The following is a 20319-nucleotide window of genomic DNA, read 5'->3' on the forward strand; positions in this document are numbered from 1 at the left end:
CGGAATTTAGTGAGCAGCCCCTTCTGCTTAGCTCATCGTCTATCAGCAAGTGTGTCCCACTTCAAACTTTCCATGAGATTTGCAACGCTCTCGTGATGGCTCAATGTACAAGTCACGAATCTTGCCGCTCTTCTTTGGACCTTCTCAATCTCTTGAATCAGACCCAACTGGTAAGGGTCCCATAGAGACGAACAGTACTCTAAGACTGGACGAACTAAAGTATTGTAAGCAATTTCCTTTGTTGAAGGACTGCATCGCTTCAGGATTCTACTACTAAACCGCAATGTAGAGTTTGCCTTACCCGTTACTTGTGTAATCTGATCATTCCATTTGAGATCATTTCGAATAGTGACACCCAGATATTTGACGGATGTTACCGTTTCCAAAGACTGATCATTTATTTTGTACTCATACATTAATGGGGATTTTCGCCTTGTTATACGCAGTAGGTTACACATACTAATATTGAGAGATAACTGCCAGTCATTACACCACGCATTTATTTTCTGCAAATCCGTATTGATTTGTTCACAACTTTCGTGTGATACTACTTTCCTATAGACTACATCACCATCGGCAAACAGTCTAAGACCATCAACCAGATCGTTTATGTAAATCGTAAAAAGCAGAGGACCTATTACGCTGCCCTGGGGCACACCTGAAGTTACTCTTGTTTCTATTGAAGTTGCCCCGTTCAGGACGACATACTGCTCCCTTTCTCTTAGAAAACTATCCATCCAACCACATATGTCATTAGATAGACCATAAGCGCGCACTTTTTGTAGCAAGCGACAGTGCGGAACTGAGTCGAACGCCTTTCGAAAGTCGAGAAATATGGCATCAACCTGGGAGCCGGTATCTAGAGCCTGTTGTATATCATGCACAAAGAGGGCCAGCTGTGTCTCGCATGACCACTGTTTCCTAAAACCGTGCTGGTTTCTGCAGATGAGCTTCTCAGAGTCTAGATAGGTCATTATGTCTGAACACAAAATATGTTCCATGATTCTACAACAAATCGATGTCAGTGAAATTGGCCGGTAATTATGCACATCCGATTTTTTACCCTTTTTATAGATAGGTGGCTTCTGTATATAAGAAGGACAAAAGAACGAACCTGCAAAATTACAAATCAATATCCTCAACGTCTCTTTGCTGCAGAACTCTTGAGGATATTCTACCTCAGAATGTACATGGTACAGTCACATTTTTATGACCACCACCTATTTTCGATGCCAACGTGCAATAACCACTCACATATCGCAGGTGGCAGTACTAACAGTGGAGGGTATACACTGATTGGGCAGAAAATTGTGAGCACCTACCTTATAGCCCACATATCAACCTTCGGCACGGTTAACAGAGACGACGTGTCGTGGTATGAAAGCAATGAGGCCTTCGTATGTCGCTGGAGGGAGTTGATACCAAACCTGCACACACAAGTCACATGATGGCCGTAAGTTCCGGGGATGGGAGCGCTGAGCTGTGACGCCACGAGCCGGCCGGTGTGGCCGAGCGGTTCTAGGCGCTACAGTATGGAACCGCGCCACCGCTACGGTCGCAGGTCCGAATCCTGCCTTGGCCATGGGTGTGTGCGATGTCCTTAGGTTAGTTAGGTTTAAGTAGTTCTAAGTTCTAGGGGACTGATGACCTCAGAAGTTAAGTCCCATAGTTCTCAGAGCCATTTGAACCATTTGAACCTGTGACGCCACGTTCAATCACATCCCAGACATGTTCGATGGGGTTCAGATATGGCGAGTTGGGAGGCCAGTACATCAACTGGAACTCGACACTCTGTTCCTTGAGCCGCTCAATCACACTCCTGTCCTTGTGATATGGCGCATTATCATTTTGAAAACTGCCACTGCCGTCGGGAAACAGAATCGTTGAGTTGGGGTTGGGTTGTTTGGGGGAAGAGACCAAACAGGCAGGTCATGGGTCTCATTGGATTAGGGAAGCACGGGGAAAGAAGTCGACCGTGCCCTTTCAAGGGAACCATCCCGACATTTGCCTGGAGCGATTTAGGTAAACCACGGAAAACCTAAATCAGGATGACCGTCGTTCTATCGAATGCGAGTCCAGTGTGCTAACCACTGCGCCACCTCGCTCGGTAACAGATTAGATTAGATTAGATTAATACTAGTTCCATGGATCATGAATACGATATTTCGTAATGATGTGGAACGAGTCGAATTTTCTAATACATGACATAATTAGGTTAATTTAACAACATACTTAAGTTAATATAACAACTTTATTTTTTTGTGTTTTTTGTTTTTCTTTTTTCTTTTTATTTTTTTTTTATTTTTTAAATTATTTTTTTTCTTAATTTATATCTAAAAATTCCTCTATGGAGTAGAAGGAGTTGTCATTCAGAAATACTTTTAATTTCTTCTTCAATACTTGTTGGTTATCTGTCAGACTTTTGATACTATTTGGTAAGTGACCAAAGACTTTAGTGCCAGCATAATTCACCCCTTTCTGTGCCAAAGTTAGATTTAATCTTGAATAGTGAAGATCACCCTTTCTCCTAGTATTGTAGTTATGCACACTGCTATTACTTTTGAATTGGGTTTGGTTGTTAATAACAAATTTCATAAGAGAGTATATATACTGAGAAGCTACTGTGAATATCCCTAGATCCTTAAATAAATGTCTGCAGGATGATCTTGGGTGGACTCCAGCTATTATTCTGATTACACGCTTTTGTGCAATAAATACTTTATTCCTCAGTGATGAATTCCCCCAAAATATGATGCCATATGAAAGCAATGAGTGAAAATAGGCGTAGTAAGCTAATTTACTAAGATGTTTATCACCAAAATTTGCAATGACCCTTATTGCATAAGTAGCTGAACTCAAACGTTTCAGCAGATCATCAATCTGTTTCTTCCAATTTAATCTCTCATCAATGGACACACTTAAAAATTTGTAATATTCTACCTTACCTATATGCTTCTGATTAAGGTCTATATTTATTAATGGCGTCATACCATTCCCTGTACAGAACTGTATGTACTGTGTCTTATCAAAATTCAGTGAGAGTCCGTTTACAAGGAACCACTTAGTAATTTTCTGAAAGACAGTATTGACAATTTCATCAGTTAATTCTTGTTTGTCAGGTGTGATTACTATACTTGTATCATCAGCGAAGAGAACTAACTTTGCCTCTTCATGAATATAGAATGGCAAGTCATTAATATACACTCCTGGAAATTGAAATAAGAACACCGTGAATTCATTGTCCCAGGACGGGGAAACTTTATTGACACATTCCTGGGGACAGATACATCACATGATCACACTGACAGAACCACAGGCACATAGACACAGGCAACAGAGCTTGCACAATGTCGGCACTAGTACAGTGTATATCCAACTTTCGCAGCAATGCAGGCTGCTATTCTCCCATGGAGACGATCGTAGAGATGCTGGATGTAGTCCTGTGGAACGGCTTGCCATGCCATTTCCACCTGGCGCCTCAGTTGGACCAGCGTTCGTGCTGGACGTGCAGACCGCGTGAGACGACGCTTCATCCAGTCCCAAACATGCTCAATGGGGGACAGATCCGGAGATCTTGCTGGCCAGGGTAGTTGACTTACACCTTCTAGAGCACGTTGGGTGGCACGGGATACATGCAGACGTGCATTGTCCTGTTGGAACAGCAAGTTCCCTTGCCGGTCTAGGAATGGTAGAACGATGGGTTCGATGACGGTTTGGATGTACCGTGCACTATTCAGTGTCCCCTCGACGATCACCAGTGGTTTACGGCCAGTGTAGGAGATCGCTCCCCACACCATGATGCCGGGTGTTCGCCCTGTGTGCCTCGGTCGTATGCAGTCCTGATTGTGGCGCTCACCTGCACGGCTCCAAACACGCATACGACCATCATTGGCACCAAGGCAGAAGCGACTCTCATCGCTGAAGACGACACGTCTCCATTCGTCCCTCCATTCACGCCTGTCGCGACACCACTGGAGGCGGGCTGCACGATGTTGGGGCGTGAGCGGAAGACGGCCTAACGGTGTGCGGGACCGTAGCCCAGCTTCATGGAGACGGTTGCGAATGGTCCTCGCCGATACCCCAGGAGCAACAGTGTCCCTAATTTGCTGGGAAGTGGCGGTGCGGTCTCCTACGGCACTGCGTAGGATCCTACGGTCTTGGCGTGCATCCGTGCGTCGCTGCGGTCCGGTCCCAGGTCGACGGGCACGTGCACCTTCCGCCGACCACTGGCGACAACATCGATGTACTGTGGAGACCTCACGCACCACGTGTTGAGCAATTCGGCGGTACGTCCACCCGGCCTCCCGCATGCCCACTATACGCCCTCGCTCAAAGTCCGTCAACTGCACATACGGTTCACGTCCACGCTGTCGCGGCATGCTACCAGTGTTAAGACTGCGATGGAGCTCCGTATGCCACGGCAAACTGGCTGACACTGACGGCGGCGGTGCACAAATGCTGCGCAGCTAGCGCCATTCGACGGCCAACACCGCGGTTCCTGGTGTGTCCGCTGTGCCGTGCGTGTGATCATTGCTTGTACAGCCCTCTCGCAGTGTCCGGAGCAAGTATGGTGGGTCTGACACACCGGTGTCAATGTGTTCTTTTTTCCATTTCCAGGAGTGTATAATAAGAACAACAAAGGACCGAAGACTGACCCTTGTGGAACCCCATGCTCGATAGTTCCCCAGTTTGAGGAATGTGCTGATCTTTGCATGTTACGAGAACTACTTATTTCAATTTTCTGCACTCTTCCAGTTAGGTACGAATTAAACCATCATCGTAAAGGGGTGTACGTGGTCTGCAGCCATTGTACGATACTCGTAGGCCGTCGTGATGCCTTGGAGTAGCTTCACTGGCCACCTGAATGCTCCCAGAGCATACCGGAACCGCCACCACCTTGGGTCAGTACCGCAGTACAGGTGTCGAGGAGCTGTTCCTCTGGAAGACGACGCATTAGCGCCCTCCCATTGGCATGACGAAGAAGGTATCGGGATTCATCAGACCATGTAACGTTCTGCAATGTCCAGTGCCGATGGCCACGTGCCCATTTCAGCCGTAGTTGCCAAAGTCGTGGTTTTAACATTTGCACGTGCATGGTTCGTCAGCTACGGAGGCTCTACCATCAGCATCTCCTCAACAACCGTTCAGTGAACGTAGTTGCGTATGAGTGTCTTTACCAGGCGTCTGGTTCATGCACCCATGCTGACTGCTGTTCATCGAAGACGAAGGCTGGTATTTGTACGCCAGCACCGCAACGAGACGCCCAGTGAAAGACGACAGGTGGCCTTTTCAGACGAATCACGTTTTATTCTCCGTATGACAGATGGCAAAAGCCCAACAAGAGTCGTCGCACTGATCGAGGCCGGAGGGGTGAGCATTACGGTATGGGGAATGTTTCCGTGGCATTCCTTGAGTGATCTCTCTTTCTGGAAGGCTCAAGGAATCAAATCAAGTACATATCTATCCTCGGGGACCACACCCACCCGTACACGGAGTTTGTTTTTCCTCGGCACTGTGGCATGTACCAGCAGGACAAAGCAACAAGTTACACAGCTCATATTGTACGTGCATGGTTCGAAGATGAGTTAGCTTACACACCTGGATAACGAACTACCCGGATTTAAACCCAGTCGAGAATCTGTGGGAGGACATCCATCGGCCTGTTCGCCCCTTGGGTGCTCAACAGAGAAACCACAAGAGCGGAACTCGACACTAGAGTCGCCATGGCTTCACAACCATGTCTGTACCTTCCAGAACATCACTGACACTCTTGCTGCGCGTCCCGCAGCGGTCCGTACTATAGGTGGTTATTCAGGCTTCTGCCAACGGCCTTGGCGCAATGGTAACACCGGTTCCCTTCAGGTCACCGAAGTTAAGCGTTGTTGGGCTGGGCTAGCACTTGGATGGGTGACCATACTGTCTGTCGAACGCTGTTGGCCGGCCTGTGTGGCTGATCGGTTCTAGGCGCTTCAATCTGGAACCGCGCAACCGCTACGGTCGCAGGTTCGAATCCTGCCTCGGGCACGGATGTGTGTGATGTCCTTAGGTTAGTTAGGTTTAAGTAGTTCTAAGTTCTAGGGGACTGATGATGTCCGATGTTTAGTCCCATAGTGCAAAGAGCCATTTGAACGCTGTTGGAAGCGGGGTGCACTCAGCCATTGTGTGGCAAACTGAGGAGCTACTTGACTGAGAAGTAGCGGCTCCGGTCTCGGAAACTGACATACGACAGGGAGAGCGGTGTGCTGATCACATGCCCCTCCATATCCGCAGACAGTGACGCCTATGAGCTGAGGATGACACGGCGGCCGGTCAGTACCGTTGGGCCTTCATTGCCTCTTCGGGAGGAGTATTCAGGCTTCTGACAGGTGGTCACATTAACGTGATTGGATAATATAATAAATTCCCATACGACAGAAGACCTTCCGTTTATAATTCAATAAGATTTAGAAAGCATCACTCGTGTGAAATTCAGCTTGCCGTATTCTCGCACAGTATCGTGCGAATCATAGATGGAGGGCAAATGGTAAATTCCACATTCCCAAATTTCCGAAGAGCGTTTGAAAATGTGCCACGCTGTAGATTGTTAACTGAGGTTCGAGCATGAGGAATAAGTTCTAAGACATATGTGTGACTCGAAACCTTCTTAAATAATGAAATCCAGTACGTTGTCCTGCTTGGCGAGTATTCATCAGAGACAAGTGCATCGTTAGGAGAGCCCCAGGGAAGGGCAGCAGGACCGTTGTTGTTCTCTTTACACGAGAATCTGAGAGATTGAGGGGGAGAGCAGTCTGCGATTGTTTGCTGATGACGGTCTTGTGTGTTGTATGCGGGAAATATACGTCGTTCGGTGAGGCTGGGAGGATACAACATGATGTGGATAGAATTTTACTTGATTGCTTTAAATGTGGAAAAGTTATGTAGATGAGTAGGAAAAAACAATACTATCATGTTCGAATGCTGTATTGCTGATGAGCTGTTGGACCAGTTAGGTCAGCGAAATATTTGCGTGTAACACCGCAAAACGATATCAAATGGAACGAACACATAGTTTGTGTTGGTGTGGAAGGAGAATTGTTGATTTTGGTTGTGTGTGATATCATTAAGTTAGTTAGATTCAACTAGTTCTAAGTCTAGGGGACTGATGACCTCAGATGGAAAGTCCCATAGCTCTCAGAGCCATTTTTTTCCTGAAAAATTGTTCAGAACATTTATGAAACTGACATGTGCGACGGAGTGTAGAACGATTCTGCTGCCACCGACGTACATCTAGCGTGAGGACAGCAAAGACAAGAAAAGAGAAACCAGAGCTCAGACTGAAACGAATAGACAGTCGTTTCACTTGCTCTATTTCTGACTGAAACAGGAAAGGGGATGAGTAGCTACGGAACAAGGTACCCTTTGCCACGCACAGTATGGTGATTTGCTGCGGAGGTATGTAGATGTAGAGGTTGACTTTAGTATGAAATACTGTTCTAGTTAGAACATATTAATACTAGATATAAATTTTTTAGTGCATATTAAACTTTTTAATAGTTTTACCCGTCGTTCATCATTCGGATACACGGTGAATAAATTAGTGGTTCAGACGTAAGACCCAATATAAGGCGTAATTATGGTCCGAGCAGCGCCTCCACCTCGTCGTCGAAGATCTGCATCTGCTAGCATCTGGATTTTTCTGTCTTTAGGATAAAAGTGAAGAGAAGATCAAAGAACTCTACAGTCGCATTTACTCTTTACGAGATGATGCGTCAATGCATAGACGAGTGCACACAACTGCATCGATATGCGGGGACGACATGTTCCGTGCATTTAATCGAAAACTATACGTTTCAAATACACTTCATAGTAATTAGAACAATATCTTACACTGACGTCATTGGCGGCTCGTAACCACATGGGAAATTGTCTCATTAGCGGTCCCTTTGCGGAACCAAGTTTAGTGGAATGTTTTTGCTGCGAGTAACGAGTAGTCCGCAGCTCGTGGTCGTGCGGTAGCGTTCTCGCTTCCCGCGCCCGGGTTCCCGGGTTCCATTCCCAGCGGGGACAGCGATTTTCTCTGCGTCGTGATGACTGGGTGTTGTGTGATGTCCTTAGGTTGGTTAGGTTTAAGTAGTTCTAAGTTCTAGGGGACTGATGACCGTAGATGTTAAGTCCCATAGAGCTCAGAGCCATTTGAGCCATTTTTTGAATTAACGAATACTTTTGCTTCTGTTAGTTTTCTCTGTTAATAATGATACGCTCTGTATCTCCAAATAAGAATCACCTACATTTGAACTTTAACCTTTTATTGCTAGGCGTGTACACATAAAGAACATTGGCTGCGAGTCTTGAATGGCTTTTTCTTTTTGTCAAAAATTCAGTGCCTGTTAGGAAGAAAGTTAGCAATGCTACCGAAGTTGCACTGTCTGTGACGAGTTACAAACAGCGTCTTGTGGTACTTTTACACTGTCATACAACATATCCGGATTTCGTATTTGTCTCCCACTTTACTGACAGAGAATATTTAAACATTTAACATCGAAATATTTCAATATAAAAATGTCATGTAGGTAGTTCTGATAACTATCGGTTATATGTTTCTTTACTTGTGTTTTAAGTATTGGTCTCAAGAGAATACGGCCTCTTTTTGAATCAGTTTAGTACCTACATGGCTCCCAAAAGTATGCTATCGACCATCTCTGCTATATATTGTAAGCTGTCTCTGTTGATCAAGAAATAAATTAACACTTCCGACCATTAGTTACTCATTTCGGAGTATTCTTTTTGCGATTTTCTGTCATCTGCATAGCGTATTCAGACGCGTATTCTTTTGACATAGTGAATCTTTAACAATGTAATGTAATTTTCAAAAAATAATAGGTATCTCAAGAGAACCCATCTGATTTCACAGCGATATATTTTCTACGTGATCGAGGACAGAAATTTGGGATGAATTTTAACCTGGGCACCGAAACAAAAAGTTTACCTTGGTACCAGTTGCAAGTCTTCAGTTCTTGGGGTTGCCGTTTGGGGGTGCAGCAAGTCCACTCACTCGTTCATTTTTTTTTTTTTTTTTTTTTTTTTTTTACAATTGCGAGAACACATAGAGAATTTCAGTTCTCAACAGGACGGTGTGCCATCGCACTGTCACCAACATCTTTAAAATGTGCTGCCTCAAGCATGGGTTGGCCTTAAGGTACATATGGATGTCGCATTACACCATTGACCTTCAACGTTGATTTTTTACGGTGGAAGTTGGCGAAAGACTTCGTCATGTGCCTCTTCTTCCAACAGCTTCGGGTGAATTGCAGTCGCATGTGGGAACAGCAGTTAGTTACATAGTAACTACAGTGAGGAAAAGAACTGAAGGGTGACTACCTTCGAACCCCGTCGGTTTCTCCCATTGCAAGGCATAAGGTTGAAATTTTGCTCAAAGGTCGCTACAACCTTCCACTGTAATCGTACGAAAGCGTGGTGCCCTGCGACGTGTTCCTCGGGGTCGGCGACGCTCCAGACAGCAAAGTGTTGACACACACACACACACACACACACACACACACACACACACACACACACACACACTATATATATATATATACCACTGGCCATTAAAATTGCTACACCAAGTAGAAATGCATATTATAAACGGGTATTCATTGGACAAATGTATTATACTGTAACTGACATGTGATTACATTTTCACGCAATTTGGGTGCATAGATTCTGAGAAATCAGTACCCAGAACAACCACCTCTGGCCGTAATAACGGCCTTGATACGCCTGGGCATTGAGTCAAACAGAGCTTGGATGGCGTGTACAGGTACAGCTGCCCATGCAGCTTCTACACGATACCACAGTTCATCAAGAGTACTGACTGGCGTATTGTGACGAGCCAGTTGCTCGGCCACCATTGACCAGACGTTTTCAATTGGTGAGAGGTCCTGAGAATGTGTTGGCCAGGGCTGCAGTCAAACACTATCTGTACCCAGAAAGGCCCGTACAGGACCTGCAACATGCGGTCGTGCATTATCCTGTTGAAATATAGGGTTTCGCAGGGATCGAATGAAGGGTAGAGCGACGGGTCATAAAACATCTAAAATGTAACGCCCACTCTTCAAAGTGCCGTCAATGCGAACAGGAGGTGACCGAGACGAGTAACCAATGGCACCCCATACCATCACGCCGGGTGATACGCCAGAATGGCGATGACGAATACATACTTCCAATATGCGTTCACCGCGATGTCGCCAAACACGGATGCGAGCATCATGATGCTGTAAACAGAACCTGGATTCATCCGAAAAAATGACGTGTTGCCATTCGTGCACCCATGTTCGTCGTTGAGTACTCCATCGCAGGCGCTCCTGTCTGTGATGCAGCGTCAAGGGTAACCGCTGCTATGGTTTCCGAGCTGATAGTCCATGCTGCTGCAAACCGTCGTCGAACTGTTCGTGCAGATGGTTGTTGTCCTGCAAACGTCCCTATCTGTTAACTCAGGGATCGAGACGTGGCTGCACGATCCGTTACAGCCATGCGGATAAGATGACTGTCATCTCGACTGCTAGTGATACGAGGCCGTTGGAATCCAGCACTGCGTTCCGTATTGCCCTCCTGAACCCACCGACTCCATATTCTGCTAACAGTCATTGGGTCTCGACCAACGCGAGCAGCAATGTCGCTATACGGTAAACCGCAATCGCGATAGGCTACAATCCGACCTTTATCAAAGCCGGAAACGTGATGGTACGCATTTATCCTCCTTACACGAGGCATCACGACAGCGTTTCACCAGGCAACGCCGGTCAACTGCTGTTTGTGTATGAGAAATCGGTTGGAAACTTTCCTCATGTCAGCACACTGTAGGTGTCGCCACCGGTGCCAGCCTTGTGTGAATGCTCTGAAAAGCTAATCATTTGCCTATCACAGCATCGTCTTCTTGTCAGTTAAATTTCGTGTCTGTAGCACGTCATCTTCGTGGTGTAGCAATTTTAATGGCCAGTAGCGTATATAGCTCAGGAATTCAGATTACCACTAAATTTCACCACAATTCTGCTCAATACCACGGTGCACGTGCCACACGATGGAAAGCTCGTCCCACCCGCATTTAGCCACGTCACACCCCCTTCTCTTGACACCTCTGTGATGGAGGTCAGAAAGGCGACGCCCAGCGTTGAAATCACGCTGGTTTCTTATGGGTGGCCCAGGAAAACATACACACCGGGCTCAGAATCGCTATGAAAAGGCCTCAGGAGGTGGCATAAAGGACGTCAATGAAGCAACCCCTTACCTTGGGGCGTTGATGTACACATATGTCGCGGCCGGAAATGACAGTTTGCAGTGCGCTGAGCAGCTAAACGACGTTTTTGACAAACTTTTTCTCTGCCGACACCTGCAGACGGTTCACCCCTTATCTAAGGACATAGTGGGGCTGCAACCCCTTTCAATGTCACCTGACCCTTTTAGAGTCTAACACCACAGCAATTTTTCGTTTGGTATACAGGGTTGTACCATTCGACGAAATCTCTTCCTGCTTCGCGCCCTACTGTGGCGTGTGATCATAGTGGATGGAGGAGGTGACGGGGTGGGTTTCCAGTATTGACACATGTACGAATAAAATGGCAAAGGTCCATCTAAAACTCCGCCAGTTTGCCAACACCCCTGATGCGATTTGCACATCGTTGCTCAGCACCTTAAAAATGTGCATGTACAAGGACATCATTTGACCAATTCTTAGGTGCCTGTGGGAAGGCAACCCGTGCAGCATTCCTCAGATTCTACATGTCCACAAGCAGGAACGAGAGCGCCAGTGTACCGCATCTCACCTCTAGGGTGACGAGGTTCTTGTCATTCATAAGAAAACTGCATTCCAACGCTGATCTGTATCGCAGAGCCCTCAAGATAAGGATGAGATGTGGTTATAGGGAAGTGATTACTTTTCCATCGTGTGATATATGCACAGGGACACTGGCCAGAACTGTAGTGAAATTTGGTGCTAACTTGAGATCATTAACCAGTCTTGCACCTCATATGAACTTTTGAGATCCGTTTGTTTTTTTTTTCTTTTTTTCTATGTCAACCCCTTACAGTTTGCAGCGTCGGCGGGCCGAAGTTGACGTTGCAATACGTCACACTTTTGCGCCGTTATGGAGTAACGCTATAGGTGGCTCTGAGCCAAATTTCACACTTCTGCGTCACAGTAGGAAAAATGATGGGGGTTTCAAAATGGTTCAAATAGCTCTGAGCACTATGGTACTTAACTTCTGACGTCATCAGTCCCCTAGAAGTTAGAACTACTTAAACCTAACTAAACTAAGGACATTACACACATCCATGCCCGAGGAGTTTCAAAAAAGTGAACCTTTAATTCTATTGTTCAGCTTAATACCGTAGAGCGCATTCACAATAAACATTAAGATGCGGAACGTATCAGTGGAAAAAACTTAGAATGCTTACTAATCAGCCAGAACATTACGACCCGTCCTGCTATCGATATACGACTGTCCAGCCGATAGTAGCTTCACCTGGCGAGGTCTAACTGACGGATGCTTCGAAATAGCAGGTGACGAGTTTCACCATCATCTGCATATTTCTCATGTTTCTAGAGAAAGGCACACAAAACTTTTTCCTGAAGGTAGTTGTAAAAAGCACCCCTAATACGTACGTGCATTCACGTAAATGTAATACTCCTTTAGAAATGTGCTATCCCCCTGCACGCACTCACCTCGCGGTTGTGCTCACGAGTCATGCGTCGGTGGGAGGATGAGTGGCTGGAAGTGACTGACAATAAGCTCCGTATAGTCAAGCCCACAACGCGTGTGTGGTGTACTTCCTGTCAGCCCCGCCGACGGGACGAGGTTCTCCTCACTCGGCTTCGAATAGGCCACAGCCCTATGACGCATGGCTTCCTGCTCCGGCGGGAGCACCCTCCAATGTGTGGTGCTTGTGGCGTCCAGGTCACTGTGCGCCACGTTTTATTGGATTGCGTTTTATTTTCTGACCAGCGGGCAGCAGCTGACTTGCGTGCGGACCTGCCATCTCTTTTAGGCAACACTCGGACGAATGTGGTTAAAGTTTTAAAGTTCTGTGCCCTGTCAAATGTTTTTACAAAGGTTTTAGGGAGAGGATCTTAATTTGCTCACTGTGTGACAAGCTCGCACATATTTTATGTAAGTGGCCAGCCAATGGCAATTTCCTGTGGCGTTCTTGTTGCTACGTTTTCCCTTCCTTACGTTTTCCTTTCTTATGTGGCATTTTCCTTCTTTTCCCGCTTTCCCTTTAATGTGTGTTAGGGCGCTGATGACATCGACGTTGAGCGCCCATAAGCGCCAACACACACACACACACACACACACACACACACCTTTAAAAATGAACTGTTATTTTTAAAATAAAATCTTTGTAGTCCTATGATAAGTTAAATTTTGTAAGTTTCTATTTTCATTAATATAGGAGATATGTATAGTTCTGTGTAATCGCATGAATCTGTTTCACACACTCTTTTGTGTTACCGAGTAAGGAGCCGCTGTGATTAGTTCTATGGCGTTAACAGCTCGTTTGGTAGTGAAAGAACCACGCCAGAGCGTAGAGGCATCGTACAAGATCAACGAAATGGACGAAAATTCTTCATTTTTTTCCGCCCACTCTTGTAGGAGGGCGCTCATTCCTTTGAGAAAGGGAGCGACGGCCTTTCTTACGGCAGGCCTTTGTAGTTTCTTAACGACTGGCGGCACGGGGTGCGGAAGTCTTCAGTTAGCCGTAATAGCTACTGCACACGAAAGACCGGGGCAACAAGTTGCCGCCAGGCAGTTAACGACTTCCTTGCGTGCGCAAGTCCCGTTAAAATTAGCGCCGCGTTTTGATTATGACTGCAAATTGCTTAAAGGGGCAACGGAATGACCTGAGAAATTCAGCTCGTGACCCCAAGTTCCTGAAATGAGAAGTTTGTTTTGGAGGAAATGGTTACCGTTTCTTACTGATTTCTTCGTTTTAAGCGTACTGCTTACGAAAGAAGGTTTCTCGACCTTTTTAAATGGCAAGAGTAACTCGAAATGACATTCAGTTCAAAGAAGGGTGTAGTTAATTAGGACATCCAAACGAAACACGAATCTAATAAGGAATGTGGTATTGTAAGAAGTTTATTGTAAGCTCCCATAGTTAATGTAGTCGAGAATTATGAATGACCGCTGATACGCAGTGCAGTCCAAAACTTTGGAGGCAAGCAAAGAGAAATCAGGTTGTGCAAAGTATCCGTTACAATGAGCTTCTGCATGCATCTCGCCCTTTTTTCACGTGATATCTTGCGACCCATGGATGAAGGGTATCGGACGGATGCCATATTCCTTGACTTCAGGGAAGCGTCTGACTCGGTGTCCCACTGCAGACTCCTAACTAAGGTACGAGCATATGGGATTGGTTCCCAAGTATGTGAGTGGCTCGAAGACTTCTTAAGTAATGGAACCCAGTACGTTGTCCTCGATGGTGAGTGTTCATCGGAGGTGAGGGTATCATCTGGAGTGCCCCAGGGAAGTGTGGTAGGTCCGCTGTTGTTTTCTATCTACATAAATGATCTTTTGGATAGGGTGGATAGCAATGTGCGGCTGTTTGCTGATGATGCTGTGGTGTACGGGAAGGTGTCATCGTTGAGTGACTGTAGGAGGATATAAGATGACTTGGACAGCATTTGTAGTTGATGTAAAGAATGGCAGCTAACTCTAAATATAGATAAATGTAAATTAATGCAGATGAATAGGAAAAAGAATCCTGTAATGTTTGAATACTCCATTAGTAGTGTAGCGCTTGACACAGTCACGTCGATTAAATATTTGGGCGTAACATTGCAGAGCGATATGAAGTGGGACAAGCATGTAATGGCAGTTGTGGGGAAGGCGGATAGCCGCCTTCGGTTCATTGGTAGAATTTTGCGAAGATGTGGTTCATCTGTAAAGGAGACCGCTTATGAAACACTAATACGACCTATTCTTGAGTACTGCTCGAGCGTTTGGAATCCCTATCAGGTCGGATTGAGGGAGGACATAGAAGCAATTCAGAGGTGGGCTGCTAGATTTGTTACTGATAGGTTTGATCATCACGCGAGTGTTATGGAAATGCTTCAGAAACTCGGGTGGGAGTCTCTAGAGGAAAGGAGGCGTTCTTTTCGTGAATTTCTACCAAGGAAATTTAGAGAACCAGCGTTTGAGGCTGACTGCAGTGCAATTTTACTGCCGCCAACTTACATTTCGCGGGAAGACCACAAAGATAAGATAAGAGTGATTAGGGCTTGTACAGAGGCATATAGGTAGTCATTTTTCCCTCGTTCTGTTTGGGAGTGGAACAAGGTGAGAAGATGCTAGTTGTGGTACGAGGTACCCTCCGCCAAGCACCGTAAGGTGGATTGCGGAGTATGTATGTAGATGTAGATGTAGATGTACTTGGGTTACACTCGAAAGCTTATCCTTTAAAAGCGTATAGGTTACTAGCCTCCAGTTTTCAAACAAAAAAATCAAGTTTCATACGTCATAGCTTTATGTGGTCCGCTGCCAGTGTCTGGGCTCATCGCTTTCGACTGGAGATCTACAGAACAATACTTCTGAGGTTTAGCAGCTCCTTCTGCTCTACACCTGTCGACTTCTTACGGTGAGCCTTGTGATTTGTCCGATGGAAATTGTGGTACGCTACAGGGCACTGTGTACTGATTCTGACGTCAATTATGCCCGAAAGAACAGACTCCACACATTCAGATGACTGATTCGCCTTGAAGGGCAACGAATCCACCTTCTTCAGTGTGGACGCATTATTACGTCTGATCACCTGTGGGACTGGTAGCAATTACTTCTGTAAAATATCTGGGAGTATGCGTACGGAACGATTTTAAGTGGAATGATCATATAAAATTAATTGTTGGTAAGGCGGGTGAGTCCTTAGAAAATGTAGTCCATCAACAAAGGAGGTGGCTTACAAAAGATTCGTTCGGCCTATACTTGAGCATGCTCATCAGTGTGGGATCCGTACCAGGTTGACAGAAGGGACAGAGAAGATCCAAAGAAGAGCGGCGCGTTTCGTCACAGGGTTATTCGGTAAGCGTGATAGCGTTACGGAGATGTTTAGCAAACTCAAGTGGCAGTCTCTACAACAGAGGCGCTCTGCGTCACGTGTAGCTTGCTGTCCAGGTTTCGAGAGGGTGCGTTTCTGGATGAAGTATCGAATATATTGCTTCCCCCTACTTATACCTCCCGAGGAGATCACGAATGTAAAATTAGAGAGATTCGAGCGTGCACGGAGGCTTTCTGGCAGTCGTTCTTCCCGCGAACCATACCAAGGGAGGTAATGACAGTGGCACGCAATATGCCCTCCGCCACACACCGTTGGGTGGCTTGCGGAGTATAAATGTATGTGTAGATGTAGATCTAAAAATGGTTCAAATGGCTCTGAGTACTATGGGACTTAACATCTATGGTCATCAGTCACCTAGAACTTACAACTAGTTAAACCTAACTAACCTAAGGACATCACACAACACCCAGCCATCACGAGGCAGAGAAAATCCCTGACCCCGCCGGGAATCGAACCCGGGAACCCGGGCGATGTAGATCTCTCAGTAGTTCGCATGGAATACATGGAAAGGGACTATGGAAAGGTGGCGCTGGATGGGAATGTGGATGGGCCGAGAGGTGTGGCAAGACAGGCCACACAGTTGCGATAAACTGTGTTCGGGTGGAGCAGTGGTTAACGCAGCTTCCTAGGAGATCCAGGGTTTGTATCTTGGTCCGGCACACATTTCCGCTTTTTCTGATTCCGCTATTTCTCTCTCTCTCTCTCTCTCTCTCTCTCTCTCTCTCTCCCCCCCCCCCCTCCCCCCCCCCCCCCCCACACCCCTTTCCAGCTTCAGTTTACATATAATGCATCACAGCTGCGGATTTCGCGTCGTGTCTGTTCTTTTGGACATGACCGGAAGAACAGACATAAAGCATTCATACAACTGAGATGGCAACCGTCTTTGACGTTTGGCACTGGTGTTATCCTGGGGCTGGAGGCGCAGATTCGCAGTGAGTGTAAGATGGCACGAAGTGACGGCAAGCGCGTTCTGGGCCCGCTCATCGGATTGTGTCCATCTTTTTATGAATGGTTGCAGGACTCAGCTGTTCGATACAGAATGTAAAATTAAACACCTTTCAGCCGTCTAGTTTCCAGACTTGCTTTATTTGGCTACCAGTCAGCGTTTTACCACGCCATCTTCAGGCCCCTGAACGACGTGTAGGAAGATTCTACACTGGTTCTCACCAAAACAGTGGACAGCAATATTGAGCAATATTGGTACTGTGAGGGTACTGGTGTGTAGTATCTGTAAGTGGTTGTTCTTTAGGGGGCACCGGACGGAGTGGCCGAGCGGTTCTAGGAGCTACAGTCTGGAACCGCGCGACCCTACTTTCGCAGGTTCGAATCCTGCCTCGGGCATGGATGTGTGTGATGTCCTTAAGTTAGTTAGGTTTAAGTAGTTCTAAGTTCTAGGGGACTGATGACCTCAGATGTTAAGTCCCATAGTGCTCAGAGCCATTTGAACCATCCTTGGAGGGCTACAATGCCCAGTGGCGCAGAGATTCGCGAGCAGTTGTTGAGAGGCTGTGGAAGGTGTAGGCTGCTTGAGCCAAAGGCGGTTTCGTAGCGAAGGATGTCTCTCCATGTTTAATAGTAGTGGCACACAGTTTGAATAACAGTGTGTTTATGTTTATGCAGCGTGATAAAGGAAGTAAATTAAATTTTACCAGCTCTTAATGCGTCTCCATCAATTAGTACCACACCATTGCATTTAATAACGAACGAAGTCTCAATATACACGGTAAACTACAACAAGAGGATTGTAACATAATAATCATTAATTAACCCATATAATCTCCAAGGAGACGGGAGCTTGTAGTACCTGTCGGCAGATGATGGTTGACGCGAGCGCTATAGCAAAAATCTACTAATACCAGTACTACTGGCCCCTGTTTTCATCAGAACCGAGGTAGAATCTTCCCATACGTCGGTCAGGGCCCTGAATATGGCGTAGTAAAATACCGTAACTGGCAGCCAGATAAAGCAAGCTCGGAACTAGACTGCTAAAATCTGTTTAATTTGACATCCTATGTGCGAAATGTCTGCCTAAAGGCACACAGTGAACCTAGGGAGAGATCGATGTTTATCCGGATTTCGAGGTCGGGTATCAGTGGCGGCTCGTGAGTGCATTCCGGGCTTTACAAATTTTTAGTCTCATAAATTTGGGAATGTGAAATTATAGCATCTGCTGCATACCAGTTATGCTCATCAACATGTTCATACAACTACAGTCACTGCTAATAATAATAGCAATAATAATAAGATCCACAACTTATCTGGCAAAAGAAAGAATTGTTTTTGTGGAATTTTGTTGTTTTGAATATAAGTAAGAACAGTTTAGGGCAAAAACCAAATAATGTGTAAGCTTTCGCAACTCTCCGTTTCGCGTTTTTGTGTAAGTGGGAGCTTTTGTGCTTTTACAATTTTTTCGGACAAATGTGCAAGATCCCTAACAGATGTCTTAGTTCACGAATTTACTTCTGGGCTGAAAATAAGATAATCTTACGCTGCATCCAAGTAACAACTTGTGCTAACTGTACACTTCCCTTGTTAAATGTTCGCTTGTAGTCGTGATTATTTGATTTTGTCACTGTCTCAATCAAAGGATCTGTTCTCGGAGGCCTTAGTCCCTTTGCGGCTAATTATTTTGATAATTTACTTTTATGTTCCCTGAATGAGATTTTCACTCTGCAGCCGAGTGTGCGCTGATATGAAACTTCCTGGCAGATTAAAGCTGTGTGCCGCATCAGACTGGAAATCGGGGCGTTTGCCTTTCGCGGTCAAGTGCTCTACCGACTGAGCTACCCAAGTACGACTCATGATGCATCCTCACAGCTTTATTTTTCTGCTAGCATTTAAAATAGGTTCAACATAGTTTATGTTTACACTGCACACGAAAGCCGATTCCTCCACAATAAACAATCAACTCCAAACACAAACTGCCGTTTGTGGAATTGATTAAACTCAAGTTCTCTACTAACATAGTCACTTGACTAGAAAACAAAAGAGGCGCTTAGATCAATAAGTGCCTAAAGCACGTCGCCATCGATCCCACATTTACGTGAGTATCAGAAAAACCAGTGCTACAGCTTTTCGTGAATTTTCACATATACAATATGGGCCTCCGGCACAAATAAACCCGTCTCACTATAAGATCAACATATTTCAAAAGCATTAATAAATGTAGTGCGATCCCACAGTAGACGCTGATGTGCTTTGGGCCCTTTTGATACTCGCCACCTCAAATGGATTACTGTATGATAACGTTCATAGCTCAACATTCTATAACCCATTCAGAAACCCACATCATAGGTTTACTGTCAGTACAACTTTAACATATACTAACGTCCGATTTTACTATACAGTGAATGAATTAGCGTTTCTGAGGAGTGTGCTATCATCGATTTAGAAGAAATATCGGAATTGTGCGAAAAGTGACTGTTGACCCTACATAACGAAAAGTAAACATCGGTTATACGATAAATCAGTCTAATTTAAAAGCCGTAAATTCAACTAAATACCTAGGTATTACAATTACGAAGAACTTAAATTGGAAGGAACAAACAGAAAATGTTGTGGGGAAGGCAAACCAAAGACTTCGTTTTATTGGCAGGACACTTAGAAAATGTAACAGACCTTCTAAGGAGACTGCCTACACTACACTTGTCCGTCCTCTTTTAGAATACTGCTGCGCGGTGTGGCATCCTTACCAGGTAGGACTGACGGAGTACATCAAAAAAGTTCAAAGAAAGGCAGCACGTTTTGTATTATCGCGAAATATGGGAGTGTGTGCCACAGAAATGATACGGGATTTGGGCTGGAAATCATTAAAAGAAAGCTGGAGCAGTGGGGCTAACTGTTCGGACGGGGTGGCAAGACGCATATCGCTCACAGTTTGCTTTCGCAGATTACTATTAAATTTTAACTTTCAACGATACGGGTGGTAAATGGAAATGCCGTGTGGCTAGGGCCTCCCGTCGGGTAGACCGTTCGCCTGGTGCAAGCCTTTCGAGTTGACGCCACGTAGGCGACTTGCGTGTCGATGGGGATGAAACGATGATGATAAGGACAACACAACACCCAATACCTGAACTGAGAAAATCTCCGACCCAGCCGGGAATCGATCCCGGGCCGTTAGGTATGACATTCCGTCGCGCTGACCACTCAGCTACCAGGGGCGGGATGCGGGTGGTCTTGCTTATACTGAGAACAATCATTTAATAATTGCAACAACTTTACAAATATTTA

The sequence above is a fragment of the Schistocerca americana genome, chromosome 2, assembly GCF_021461395.2.
Source record: "Schistocerca americana isolate TAMUIC-IGC-003095 chromosome 2, iqSchAmer2.1, whole genome shotgun sequence".
Classification (NCBI taxonomy): Eukaryota; Metazoa; Arthropoda; class Insecta; order Orthoptera; family Acrididae; genus Schistocerca; species Schistocerca americana.